Raw genomic sequence first — 15,295 nt, forward strand, 5'->3', positions numbered from 1 at the left:
TTCTTTGCACATAGCACACCCCAGTCCCGTTTTCCCCATAGTCAGCCATGGATACGTTTTTTGTTTTTCTTTCATCTGTTCTTTGGTCCATATGTCTCCCCATGCTGCTTCACCTTCACCAGTAATAACACCTTCCCGCTCATCATTCCCTCTGTCTGCAGGTGCACTAGCTTCGCTATCAGCCATCCCACCGTTATCTCCCTGATCGTTGCAAATCGCACTCACTGAGCTGCTGTATTCTCCGTGGTCAGCATCACCAGCACTGTCCACCACAAGCTTTGGTCGTTTGGGATCAGGCTGCCCAGATTTGTAAAACATTAATAGATTTCCTTGCTTCTTCTTTTGCATTTTCCTGTTCGTTATGATACAGACGCTCAACTAATTCTTAGAACGGAAGTGTGCACCTTCCTTTTCCGTAATACAGCGCACATGTTATAAGTATCATGGGTCAAATTAGAATTGACATTAACACGAAGACATTAACACGAAACAAACTTTCATTTGTGTATTTAATTATTATTTATTTATTTATTTTTTAATATCGTTTGTCTAGATCCAACTGGGGGAGCGCGCATCAGAGCTTCCGGAGCGCTCGTCAGAGCCACCGGAGCTAGCTCCGCCTTGCTCCCCCTCAAAAAAAGCCCTGGTGGTAACACTGTGAGGGTGGATGAGTCCACCGCAGAAGCCTCAGCAGCACCGCCCTGGCTAAATGCATTCAGGCCACACAAATATTTGGCTGTGCAATACAACGACTATTTTGGACCCTAGTTTTTTTTTCTGAAAATATTATATTTCAACTAAAGCTGTCACTTTAACTGCCTTTTTTTCCAGAAACGTTTGTCTTTTTATTACCTTTTGTCAAGGAGGTTGTGTTTTCAGTTACGTTGGTTTGTCTTTGATTTTTTTGTCTGTCTGTCAGCATGATAACTCAAAAAGTTATGAACTGATTTGGATAGGTTAGGCTACTCCGCCAGGGAGAAATTTGTCTCAGAGACAGGGAGGTTGCAGCAATACAAAAGGACATAAAAGGACAACATCAACAAAAACAAAACAGATACAAGTACTGGGAAATAAGAAATACAGTACAAGGATGGAGAAGACCAAGGCTCAAAAACATTGGATGTCCTAATCCACTGACCCCGCCCCATCCAGTCCAAACTATCCCTACCTCAGTATTTGCACACCGTTGCACATTACCCCCATTTCTAGTTCATACTACACACCTGTGTGAGAGAACATCAAAAGGGGCCACTTTCATGAGTAAAACATACAATTCTTTTAAGTTCTAAGTTCCATTTTTTGTTTTTATTTTGTTTGCTTTAAGGTTTTTGAAACGATTTACTGACAAAAAACCTTCTGTATGAGACTACTGTATTTCTAAACCCAGTCATGTTTCACAACTGTGACTGCCAAGTTGTGATTTTGAAGGGCCACTAAGGGCTGGCCAGGTTAGGAAAGTGGGTAACACTTTACTTGACATGTTCCTGCATAACACATTCACGGCAGGTGTTATAAAGTCTGTACGAAGCATTCATGATTGTTTCGTGACCCATTCATACCAAACTTTTCATGAACCTAGCAGATGGAAGGACAGCAACTTGACAAAATAAAAGTGAAACAAAGCAGCTTTGCTGGTTTTGTTTTTAACCCTCAATGATTACTGATTTTGACAAGTTGCTGTCCTTTTGTCTTCCATGTCTATGGAAGGTTTGGTATGAATGTCTTACAAAACAGTCAGAAATCCTTCATGCAAAGTGTATAACATGTGTTATGCATCCACACATCAAGTAAAGTGTAACCGGAAAGTGTTTAGTGGGCCAGACAGCCATGCATCCAGGCAACAGTGGCCTAAATAAACCCATGAACATGCAAACTTCAATATGTGACTCTGCATCTGGGAACCGGGTTAAACACCCCCACAAGTAATTTTAAGAGTTAAGATGCATTCGATCACCGAGGTAAACACTTTGGGAGGCATTGAAAGACCATTTTGTGTGTGTGTGCGTGCGTGCCTGTGCGTGTGCGTGCATGTGTCACATTATGGCTTTTGTTGAACTGGCTCAAGGGGCCTCCATCTTTGGACAAAACATTCCATGTGTGTGTGTGTGTGTGTGTGTGTGTGTGTGTGTGTGTGTGTGTGTGTGTGTGTGTGTGTGTGTGTGTGTGTGTGTGTGTGTGTGAAGTGATGAAGGGGTATAGCTGATAAAGGGGCCTGTAAAGAATTTCATTAACTGAACCGATGGAGACTCGCACTGTTGTCATGTGTGGGACTGACATATTGCTGACCATCACGAATGCCCTCAGAGGGCTAGAAACGCACGCACACACACACACACACACACACACACATATGCACACACACATGTGCAGACGTACGCACACACACACACACACACCGACGCAGGGCGCAAACACCACTTCAGTGTCCTCTACAGGTGTTGTGTGTACACACATTTTTGCTCTTCCCAGGCGACAAAGACGCCCACATGCACACGCACGCACACAGACACACACAAACACACCAAACTTTGATAACAGCAAGCCAGCGCAAACACTTTGATAGTATAGGACACACAGATAAAATCAGTGCAGAGCCAATAGTGCTCTGAGTCCCAGACACGTTCTTCTAATACTTCAGTATTGTGGAATATTAAAACTCTGGCTGACAAAATGAACTCTCGAGGGAAATACAGATCGTGGTGGGCTTGGATTCAGCACATGTTAAAACAGAAATGTTATCCTGTATTTATGAGTCCCAAGGGGTTTGATTTTTTTTTAGGTGTGTGTGTGTTTTGAGTCTTTTTATATGGACAGGTGTGTGTGTGTGCGTGCATACGTGCACGTGTGTTTTCAGTCTTTTTATATGGACAGGTGTGTGTGTGGGGTGGGGGTGGGGGGGCAGAGAAAGAAGAAAGTGTTATTTCAGCTTTCTCTGGCCTGTGTTCTTTTATTCATGTGACTCAACCCAGTTTTTATTCCCCTTCATCATCAAGTTTTGTACTGTTGCTAACCACACACTCACACACACAGCGCTAAACAAATCCATGGAACAAATCAAAGCCTGATTGTTTGTTTACAGTAGTTGTTTACTCAGCATCTTTTTTCATTTCTCTCACATCAATTCCACAAATACAGTGCTACAAGCGATGACACATGTGACCAAGATAAGTTATAAGAATGAATGAATTTATAAGAATGCAGAAAAAGTGACTTTACTGTAAATAGTACAAATTAGCAAAGAATAACTTGTACACTGATTCAGATCACATGTAAATTATTCCACAGTTCTCTGGTCCTGAACGAATTTGAATATGCAAGTTAGACATGACTTGAAAGCTAAATTCAATATAGGCTGTGTATTTACTGGGATATGTCAACATGGCAACAAAATAAAGCACACCCCAAAAGACCCAAAGGAGCTAACGTGTAAACAACTTGACTTCTTTTTACAGCTAGAGGATGTTTTGGCTTTTTTTTAGCTTCAAGCGCTAAAAACTAAGCCCCGTTCCTAATTAAAACTCTGCTTCTTTGACTTCTATGATGCACATTTCGGAACTGTTAATTTAACTCATTCAGAGAGTCGAATTTAACACTTCTAGTTGGTCCTGTAAGAGTTGAATAAACACTGCTAAATATACTGTGAGGGATATATGACTCTCCTAACTCAAGAAAACACATTGCGATGCGGCAGTACTCACAGAACCATGGCAGTAGAATTGTGTAAATGTTGACCAAGATAATTAGCCTGGCTATCGCGACTGCAGCTCTCTTCAAGAATTTGGCCTGGTCAACTCTGTTGCCAACCCATTTTGTTTCAGAGGGAGATACAAAATCTGTCTGTCGCTCACTAATTTAACACTGTGCGGTCTAGTTCTCGATTCTGATTGGCTGATAGTCGCTGTAAATCGGGCACAAACACACACCATTCCAAATGAAGATTCTATGCGAAGATTCTATTTGTGTCATTGCTTTTATCATCAAAACAGTGAAACTTTGTTCAGTGGCAGCGTCACAGGTAGAATGGGCAGGCCCAATCAAATAGTAGTCTTGGTCTGGAGAATGATACCTGCTGTTTCATTAGGCGTGCATCAACCAGACAACTAATGAAATCATTTGGATGAGGCACAAAGTGTCCTTCAGGCTCCAAGAAGAAGACAGACAACATTAGAATGGCACAGGGCTGGACTGGGGGAGAAATAGGGCCCGTGCACTTTTGTCTTAAAGAGGCCCCTCATAATTTGCGTCGCAGAACTGAATCACTGGCGTACCGGGCATTTCCATTTCTGAAAATAGGGGCCCAGGAGGGTGCAGGGCCCACCGCGAAATGCCCGGTATGCCAGATGGTCAGTACAGCCCTGGAATGGCAGCACAGTCATGCAAATGACGAGAGGAGATGAGGCACGGTGCAATCTGCAGCAACGGGACTAGGGGGAAAAAACACAACAATGAAAAATTCATTCAGGTTAATCAAGGAGGTTAATCATGCAATTTTTGGAGGAATGAGCGTGCAAAGGAAAAGGCAGGACTGCACAAGCTTTTCTCTGGCTCCTTCTAGACTCATTTTCAAATGTTTGCTCATTAAAATTACCCCCCTGTGAGACAGACGGACAAAGGGAGGAGGGAAGACAGAGCTGGAACAAGGGTTTTTAAAAAAAGAAAAGAAAACTGTTTTCAAAAATGCATACAGTGAGGTGGTCTACTGTCCTAGAGTGTGTCAGACTAATTATGTTCAATACTGTACATGTTTGAGAATATCTGTGTGCCTAGATGATACATTCATGTGTCTGAGTGTGCATGTTTGGCTGTGATGCTTTATGGGTGATTAGTGATGCTGCATGGGATTGTTAGGTGATGCCAATTCCCCCTGGGGTCTTCATGGTCTCTGTATTTAATATCAATCATAGACCTATTTATGCATCACGACCCGATCTTCTCGCTCAATTGGCGTCAGCATGTCGGCGTCCGCTGCAAAGGATTCAGCAATCAGACAGTACTAGAATACAGCGTGCACATGCTGGTTTTTCCCTCATAGTCTCGTCGTTACAATCTAGTAAGCCTATATTATACACTTTTGCACTAAGCTTATCCACGCATGAAGCAGCAACACATAGAGTAGCCTATCCAAATCATGTAGCAGTAACGTGCTTCCCGTGAGCACAGATTTCAGCACCACACACGTGGACAGCTCTGGACATGCTAAAGGTGTACATTCGTGAGTGGACAGCTCCCTTTAAGAGCAACTTGGTGTCGGAATGGCGGTATGAAAAAGTGTAGAAATGGCGGTATGTCTGAGTAGCAGGGAATTGCGGTATGTCGGAATGGCAGTTGACCTCCGGGTTTCTCATGTGCCATGGCCACATACAGTCCACCCCTGTCATGGCAGCCTGCCTCCTTGTTGGGTGTACTTCACCCCACTTTACCTTTGTGTGTTTGAGTATGTATGCGTGTAGTTGTCTGTCTCTGTGTTTATATCTGTCTTGATGTCCAAGTACAGTATGAGTTGATGTGTGAATGTGAATGGATGAGTGAATCAGTCTTGGCCACTGTGCTAAAGGCCACTGTTGAAGCCCAGCAGCTTGGCCAGTGTGGTATACATAGGTTTCTCGTTTACATTACATTACATTACATTGCGTTTGGCAGACGCTTTATAACCAAAGCGACTTTCAAAAGAGGACATAATCAAGCCAACATCACAAGCAAATACAAAGTGCACAGGAGATATACAGAACAACAAGTGCAGTTGCAAAGAGGGGTTAGGTTTTTTTTTTTTTTAATATTTTTTTATATAAAGAGTAAATAACGAGTACACACACACACAAACACACACACACAAACTAAACTAAACTAAACATCATGTCAGGAGTCTGCCCTGGGGCAAGGCCAGCTCAAGCATTAGTCCAGTAGATTCTCTCGAAAGAGGAAGGTCTTTAGTTGTTTCTTGAAGGCTGCAAGAGATGTGCTTTACAAACATTTTCGTTGTGAGGAGGTGCTAAGCAGCCAACCATGTAAGCTCTTATTTTGAGTGACAACAGTTTCCAACAATCAGAGGTTGAAGAGTGCGCAGCCAGGGATTGTTTACAAACGGGAAACCCATGTGTACTGTTGGGTGATGCCCACTGCCCTGGGTGATAATGGTCATATACTATATACTGTGATGCCTAGCTCATTTGAATGGCTGTCTGTGTGTTTGCATGTGTATTTGTAGTTGTCCGTCTCTGCCTGTATACTGCCTTGATATACAAGTGCATGTGGATGTACATTAATGCTGTGCCATCTTGCCAACGCCTACTGTACTAACACCCACCAAGCTGCCCAGCGTGGAATGATGCAGGGCGATGCCAACTCCCTACGGTGTCTCCCAGGTGGTAATAGTCACTGTGAGAGTGGTTGTGAGTGTGTTTGCATTTGTGTAGTTGTCTGCCTCTGCCTGTATGATGGTGTTTGCATGTGTGTTTTGTAGTTGTCTGCCTCTGCCTGTATGATGGTGTTTGCATGTGTGTTTTGTAGTTGTCTGCCTCTGCCTGTATGATGGCGTTTGCATGTGTGTTTTGTAGTTGTCTGCTTCTGCCTGTATGTGTTGATGTTGCTTTGTGAGTGCATGCGAAGTGCCACCTTGCCCACTGTAGTGAAACCCACCAGCTTGCCCAGCATAGCGTGTGATGCCGGGCAATGCCAACTCCCCAGGGTATCTCCCAGGTGATAATGGTGCATACAAATCCGCCTCTGCCGCCTCTTTGTTCTTTCCTTCCCTCTTGTACTGCTTTTATGCCCATCCAACTGCTTTTTTTATGGTGTGGGGAAAGTGTGTGTGCAGTGTGTTTGCGGATGAGTGCACACTTTCTAACTCCCCCAGGGTGAACGATAAAGCACACGACTAATTACCAAGCAGTGTTTGCGCTGCAAGGAGCGCGCCCACATGGGTAAACAAAGGCAACACACTCGCTCACTCACTCACTCAGTCTCTCTCTCTATAGTACACTACACACCAATTCACGCACGCACACACACATGCAGACAGTACTCTGTGTGTGTCTGTTTCTATACCTATAGCACACATATGCACATGCACATGCGCGCCCGCACACACGCACGCATGCACACACACACACACAGTACGTCAAAGAACTCACAAACACAATCTATATATAAGCATATAGAAACATACACACACACACACACCTCCAACTCACATTTCTACATGCAGAGACTTCATTATCATCGGGAAACAGTCTCACACTCATCACGGTCCCATAAGCACAGCGAAGCGCGTCGTAAATGCAATAAACGCATCATTATCTGTGGGAAACACACACAAAACAGGGTGGCGAACGCCAAGATGAAAGTGAAGTGGAATGGGAGAGGAGAGGTAATGGCCGATGAGCATTAGTATTGACCCAGGTCCACAGCATGCCTGCTAGGTGCCGCAGGGGGGTGTTAGTGGGGTGTGTTTGTGCCGCAGGGGTGTGTTTGTCCTTATGTAGAGACGCTCGGATGTTGGGTACATTCGTGAGTGTGTGTGTGCGTGCGTGTGTGTGTGTGCATGTGTGCGTGCGAGAGAGTGTGCACGTGCGTGTGAGCGTGCCGTGCGTGCGTGTGTGTGTGTGTGTGAGAGAAAGAGATTGCCTCTGGGTGTGTTTGTGGAAGCTAGTTATTGAGTCCTTATGTAGGGACGCTGTGTGAATGTTGCTGCGCCGAGAGTCAGAATTAGCATGTCTCCATGTACGTTGGTGTGTGTGTGTGTGTGTGCGTTAGAGAGAGAGAGTCTGTGTCTAAGGGAATTTGCATGTCTATATGCCAGTGTGTGTGTGTATGTGTGTGTGTGTGTGTTTGAGAGAGAGAGTGTGTCTGTGTCAGAGAATTTGCATGTATGTGCCAGGCTCTGTGTGTGTGTGTGTGTGTGTGTGTGTGTGTGTGTGTGTGTGTGTGTGTGTGTGTGTGTGTGTGTGTGTGTGTGTGTGTGTGTGTGTGTGTGTGTGTACTTCTCTAAGGCGATGCCCTTAAGGGCTATTTTGGGAAGGCAAGTAGGAGGTAATGCCCATGCAGCAGGTGTTAAAGCTCACATTAAAGTCTAGCACAGCGCCATTTTAATTTACGACCCCATGCAAGAGCGACTGAACTTAATGAGGTGTGTGTGTGTGTGTGTGTGTGTGTGTGTGTGTGTGTGTGTGTGTGTGTGTGTGTGTGTGTGTGTGTGTGTGTGTGTGTGTGTGTGTGTGTGTATGACAGAGAGAGAGAGTTCGTCAGCATTTTTGTGTGTAACACAAAGCGACTAAGAGTAAAAAATAACTTCAGTAAGTTTTAGCATTGACAGACATCACATACACAAATATATCAGGGTTATGCTCATTCGACATATGAGGGTTAGAGTTAGGGTGTTAAAATGAACAGATGAATGGAAACACTGCAAGGTAATGTGAAATGGCAGATGGAAGTAAAAAAGAAGTGAAAGCCCAACTGGGAAACTCCAACTCCCATTGTCATTGTGACACAGCACTCCACAGCACACAAGTGAACACTGCACTCAACAAAATTGCATTTATGCCTCACTCGTGCAAGGGGGCAGCCCCCAATGGCTCCCCAAGGGAGCAATGCAACGGGACGGTACCATGCTCAGGGTACCTCAGTCATGGAGGAGGATGGGGGAGAGCACAGGTTAATTACTCCCACTACCAACCTGGTGGGTCAACATCATCTTTAGAAATGTAGACATTCCACTCGTTACCACTGAACTGCGCATAGCTCACAAAATCAGCTGAAGTTGAACTTCTCTTTTGACGCCGTTGCCGCCAAAAAAGGCTTTTTGCTGCTTGTCCAAATTGGCTTTCTATTCAAAGTCAAATACTTCCTCCACTTCCTCCACTTTCCCCCTCATGCAGTCTGTTTGTGCAGCAAGGCTAATATCAAATTAAAGACCTGACATAACGTTTTATGTCATTTGAGGCCAGGCAGGTGTGAGAGAGGGTAATCAGACTGAATGTGTACACTTTCCACACATTAGCAATGCTAGTCGAGCATTTCACACCAAAGTTTCTGTCAGCTCAGTTGTAGTTGGCTAAGTAGCAAATCAATTTTGACCTTTCAAAGAACCACTCAGGATCAAAATGTTTTCTCACATAAGTGTGCAGGCTGTGCTATCTTCCTCTCCTCCTCTCTCTCCTCTCTCTCTCTCTCCCTCCCTCCATTCCTGCGACCACTTTTCCTCACCTGTCTGATTTAAAAAGGCCACATCTCACTTCACAATAGTGTCAAGCTTTATGAGGTGTGCGTTCAGTGTGTGTGTGTGTGTGTTTGTGTGTGTGTGTGTATTTCTCTAAGGCGAAGCCCTGTGTGTGGGCGTGTGTGTGTGTGGTAGACAGTCACTGTGTGTGTATCTGGTGTGTGTGTGTGTGTGTGTGTGCGCGTGTGTGTGATGAATGTGAATGTGTTTTTGTGACATTTATATGCAACATGTGTGTGTGTATATGTCTGCTGCGTCTGTGAGTGGTTATGAAGTGTGTGTTGTGTGTGTGTGCGAGTGTGCATTTGTGTGTGTGTGTGTGTGTGTGTGTTTGTGTGTGTGTGTGTGTGTGTAGTATTTGTGTGTGTGTGTGTGTGTGTGTTTGTGTGTGTGTGTGTGGGGGTGTTTGAGAGAAGCGTCTGTGAAGAAGAGGAGCCAGGAAACGTCAATAAAGCCCCCCAGGGTAATATGAGGGGTCTTACTCTGGATTGTCACGCGAGAGCCAGCACCGTGTTGACTAATGGCTGTGAAAATCCCTGCTTTAGTCTCCTCTCTGTCTTTCTTTTTCTTCATCATCTTCTCTCTCACTCTCTCTCTCTCTCTCTCTGTCTCTCTCTCTCTTTATCTCATATTCAGGGATCTGTATATATCGTCCCCTGCTTTAGTCTCCTCTCTGTCTCTCTTTTTCTTCATCATCTCTCTCTCTCTCTCTCTCTCTCTCTCTCTCTCTCTCTCTCTCTCTCTCTCTCTCTTTTTCTCTCATGTTCAGGGATCCGTCTATGTACCGTCCCCTCGTTTAGTCTCTCCTCTGACGCTTTTTCTTGCAACTTCTTCACTCTTTCTATGTCTGTCTCTCTTTCTCTTTCTGTCATTCTGCAGTCTCTCTGTCATCCGATGTCTCTGTCTGTCTTTCCATCCCACTCTCCTTCTTTCGGCCTTGCTCTAATAATAGGGTGTCGACTCGAGTCAGTATTACCGTGCCTCTTTCTTCATCCTGTTGCTGTCAGGACCAGACAGAGGAGGACCACAAATGCGTCACGTTTCTCACAGTTTATTGAGGTTCAGGGTAAAGGGAGTTAGGAGAGTGCAGGGGTCCGGGAGCCCGTTTGTGTGTGTCCCCCCAGAGACAGAGATGTGTCCGATGGAACTGGTGGTGGAGGGTCCGGGAGTCCTGGGGGGGAACACACACAAAACAAGGCAAATTAAACAGTGCAGATGTACAGACAGGGGCAGGCAGTAATCGTTGGTCGGAAGATAGAATGGCTGGTCGGTTTACCGGGGTTGGAGATCAGGGTGGTCGTTGAACAGAAGGCAGGTCGGGTTTTCCAGGGCAGAAGATCAAGTACAGAATCAGGTTGGTCCAGGTTGGTGTTCAGGAGTCAGAGATTGAAAGCCAGCGAACAGGTATCGGGTGCAAGTTAGCAGACGGTCTGACAAAGAGGAACTGAGAACAAGAGCTTTATATACAGGGGTTAATGGCAGAGTGAATGCAGTGCAGGTGGCTGGCTAATGAGGAGGCAGAGTGAGAACAGGTGTATCAATTGAGCAGAGGAGAGTAAGCAAGTGGGATAATTGAAAGCACTAAGTGCTAGTCACCAGGAGTCAGGAGAGAGACGATGACAGAACCCCCCCCCCAAGGGACGGCCCCAGAAGTCCCCAAGCAACACCAAGAAGGGCGGGCGGAGGGGGGAGCCGGCGGAGGGTCAGAATTCCTCAGACCGATCGGACTCCATCGCTTCGTCCTCAGAGGGGACCGGCGAACCCACATCATCGAGGGACCTCGCCCCCCCATCACCATCAGCAGGGAGCGCGTCAGAACCCATGTCAGGTGCCGGATCCGTCACAGGGTCAGGCGTTGAACGGGCAGCACGTCGGGGCCCCCTAGGGCGGCCACGGCGGACAGAGGGCTGGTCAGGATGCAGACGATGAAAATCAGCGATGAGCGTCCGATCAACAATTCGTCTGGCGGGCACCCAAGACCTCTCTTCCGGGCCATACCCTTCCCAGTCGACTAGGTACTGGATTCCCCTGCCCCTCAGCCTGGACCGGAGCAGACGACGGACGGAGTAGACCAGGCCTCCGCCAACGAGACGTGGTGGAGGTGGAGGGGGTGCGGCTGGAACCAGCGGGCTTTCGTGAGTAGGCTTTATCTTGGAGACATGAAAAGTGGGATGCACTCTCATGGACTTGGGCAGTTTGAGTCGGACGGCAGCTGGGCTGATAATCTTGTCGATGGGGAATGGACCAAGGAACCGGGGAGCAAGCTTCCGTGACTCAACCCTGAGTGGCAGGTCCTTGGTCGAAAGCCACACTTTCTGGCCCACATGGTAGGCCGGCGCCGGAACCCTCCGACGGTTGGCCCCACGAGAGTAGCTGGTGACAGACTTGAGAAGTGTGGCACGGGCCCGAGACCAGGTGCGGCGGCATTGTCGAGCATAAGCGAGGGCTGATGGACAGGTGACCTCTCTCTCCTGGCTTGTGAAGAGTGGCGGCTGGTATCCATACACACATTGAAAGGGAGACATGCCAGTGGCTGAACAGGTGAGGGAATTGTGGGCGTACTCTACCCATAACAATTGCTTCGCCCAGGCTCGGGGGTTGCCAGATGCCATGCATCGGAGCGCCTTCTCCAGCTCCTGATTCATCCGTTCTGACTGCCCATTGGATTGGGGGTGGAAACCAGAGGTGAGGCTGACCGTAGCTCCTAGAAGATGGCAGAATTCCTTCCAGAAGGTGGACGTGAACTGCGGACCCCGGTCTGAGACAATATCCTTTGGCAGTCCGTGTATGCGAAAGACATTATCCAAGACCACCTGGGCGGTTTCCTTGGCGGATGGCAATTTTGCGAGGGGAAGGAAGTGTGCCATCTTGCTGAAACGGTCTACTACTGTGAGCACAGCAGTCATTCCATCAGATGAGGGTAGACCCGTGACAAAATCCAAAGAGATGTGGGACCAGGGTCGCATGGGCACGGGCAGAGGCTGGAGTAGGCCGGCAGGGGGCTGATTGGATGTCTTATTCTGGCTACAGATGACACAAGCACGGACAAAGTCTTTCACATCTTCCCTCAGAGATGGCCACCAGAACCGCTGGCTGAGAAGGTCATAGGTGCGATCGGACCCAGGATGGCATGCGAGATTGGAGCTGTGACCCCACTGTATGACTTGAGACCTCAGGTTTTCATGGACATAGAGGCAGCCATCAGGGCATGTACTGGGGCCAGGTTGATCAAGAAGAGCGTTCTGTACTTGTTCCTCAATATTCCAAGTCAGAGCGGCAATGACACAGGGACTGGGCAGGATGGGTGCTGGGTTGTTTGTGGGCATGTCGTCTTTCTGGAACTGGCGGGAAAGGGCATCAGGCTTAGTGTTTTGCGTTCCGGGACGGTATGAGAGGGTAAAGTTGAATCTGGTAAAGAACAGAGCCCAGCGTGCCTGTCTGGAGTTCAGTCGTTTAGCGGTGCGTATGTATTCCAGATTTTTGTGGTCAGTCCAGACAAGGAATGGAACCACTGAACCCTCCAGCCAGTGGCGCCACTCTTCCATGGCAAGCTTGACAGCCAACAGCTCACGGTTGCCGATATCATAGTTGCGTTCTGATGGTGACAGTCTGCGAGAATAGAATGCACAGGGGTGGAGTTTGCCATCGGAAGCTGCTCGTTGAGAGAGAACTGCTCCAACTCCCACATCAGAGGCGTCCACCTCCACAACGAATTGCTGGTCTGGATCGGGCATCTGGAGAATGGGGGCAGAGGTGAACCGTGATTTTAGGACACCAAAGGCTTCATTGGCTGCTGAGGTCCAGACGAATGGTTGTTTGGAGCTGGTCAGAGCAGTGAGGGGAGAGGCTACTGTGCTGTAGTTGCGGATGAATTTGCGATAGAAGTTGGAAAATCCAAGGAATTGCTGGAGCTTTTTCCTGTTCTCTGGTATGGGCCATGAAGTCACCGCTGAAACTTTAGCTGGATCCATTTGTATGTTCCCCTCTGCCACAATGTAGCCCAGGAAGGCCATGGATCGAGCATGGAACTCACACTTTTCTGCTTTAACATACAGGGAGTTCTCCAGGAGACGACTGAGGACTAGTTGGACGTGGCGGGTGTGTTCGGTCAGGTTCTGGGAGAATATTAAAATGTCGTCAAGGTACACAAAGGCAAACTTGTTCAGCATATCCCGCAAGACATCATTTACTAGAGCCTGGAACACTGCTGGGGCGTTGGTGAGGCCAAAGGGCATGACCAGGTACTCGTAGTGGCCAGTTGGGGTGTTAAATGCCGTCTTCCATTCATCTCCCTCCCTCACCCTGACCAGATGGTAAGCATTCCTGAGATCCAATTTTGTGAAGATCGTGGCTCCCTGGAGCAACTCAAAAGCGGAGGTGAGCAGAGGAAGAGGGTAGCGATTCTTGACAGTGATGTCATTAAGACCCCGGTAGTCGATGCAGGGGCGGAGGGTTCCATCCTTTTTCCCCACAAAGAAGAACCCAGCACCAGCAGGAGAAGATGACGGGCGGATGATCCCAGCCGCTAGGGAGTTGCTGATGTACTCTTCCATGGCTCTTCTTTCAGGGGCAGACAGTGAGTAAAGGCTGCCTTTGGGTGGTGCAGTTCCAGGGAGGAGGTCTATGGCGCAGTCATAGGGCCGATGTGGGGGCAGTGACGTGGCCTTGGCCTTGTTGAATACCTCTCGGAGTCTGTGGTAGCATTTGGGGACATTAGAGAGGTCAGGGGCTGAATCGGTGGGCACTGAACTGGAGGGCAATGTGGCTGAACGCAAACAGGTCTGGTGGCAGTCCTCTCCCCACTCCTTGATTGTCCCGGTCATCCAGTCGAGGTGAGGGTTATGGCGGCGGAGCCATGGGTAGCCCAGAATAAGTGGTTGGTTTGGGGATCGAAGCAGGTGAAAGCAGATCATCTCCTGGTGGTTACCTGACAAGGTCATTGAGACCGGGGCGGTGATGCTGGTGACTGTACCGAGGAGATGGCCATCGAGAGCACGGACTGGGATGGGAGAGGGCAGACGATGGGTCTCCAGACCCAAACGACGAGCCAGTTCAGGGTCCATAATGTTGGCTTCAGCACCAGAGTCCATCAGGGCGGGCAAAGTGTGGGTGGTATGGGAGAAGAGAAGACGGACTTGAAAAAGAGGCTTACAGCCGGTGGAGGAATGGGTGTTCATTGAGCTCAGCCGGAACCCTCCTACATCCGGTGAGCTGCGGCTTTTGCTGGGCAGGTGGCGACTCGATGGTTCTCACCCCCGCAATACAGACAGAGGTTTGACGTGAAGCGGCGCTGACGCTCTGCTGGAGTGAGAGAGGCACGGCCTATCTCCATGGGTTCGGGCTGGTTTAGCTGGTTCTGGGGGGCAGCTGAGACAGGGGGCAGAGCAGCGGAATCACTCCGAGTGCGGACAGAGGGCTGGGTGAAGCGTCCCTTCTCCCGTCGGCGGGTCTGGATCCGACGGTCGATCCGAACAGCAAGGCTGATGGCCTCATCGAGTGTGGGGGGTTGGTCGTGTGAAACGAGTTCATCCTTCACGTAGTCTGCTAGGCCTTGGAGGAAAGCATCCACCTGTGCTGCTTCGTTCCAGGAGCTGCGCCTCGCCAGGGTGCGAAAGTCAATGGAATAGTCCGCCACTGTCCTGTTCCCCTGGCGGATGGTCATCAGGGCCCTGGATGCCTCAGAGGTTGATGAGCCCAGGTCGAAAACTTTCAACATCTCCTCAGAAAAGGCATCGAAAGAAGCACAGGCTGGTGTCTGTCTGTCAAACTCAGCGGTTCCCCACAGCCGAGCCCGGCCTGTCAGGTGTGTGATGGTGTACCCCACTCTGGCACCCTCTGTGGCGAAGGTTCTAGGCTGTAGTGAAAATTGGAGCCGGCAGCTGGTTAAGAATGCCCTCACTTGGCGATGGTCACCGTCGAAGCGTTCTGGGTTGCCAATCTTCGGCTCTGGGGCACCGGGAGCCTGAAGAGGGACCACTGGAACTGGAATGTTGTGGGCTGGGGCAATGGGGTGCTGAAGAGGTGCTGGAGCAAGAAGGAAAGGTGGTGCAGACGGAGCAGGTACGGAGGCCGGCATAG

This window comes from Engraulis encrasicolus, chromosome 23 (assembly GCF_034702125.1).
Source record: "Engraulis encrasicolus isolate BLACKSEA-1 chromosome 23, IST_EnEncr_1.0, whole genome shotgun sequence".
Taxonomy (NCBI): domain Eukaryota; kingdom Metazoa; phylum Chordata; class Actinopteri; order Clupeiformes; family Engraulidae; genus Engraulis; species Engraulis encrasicolus.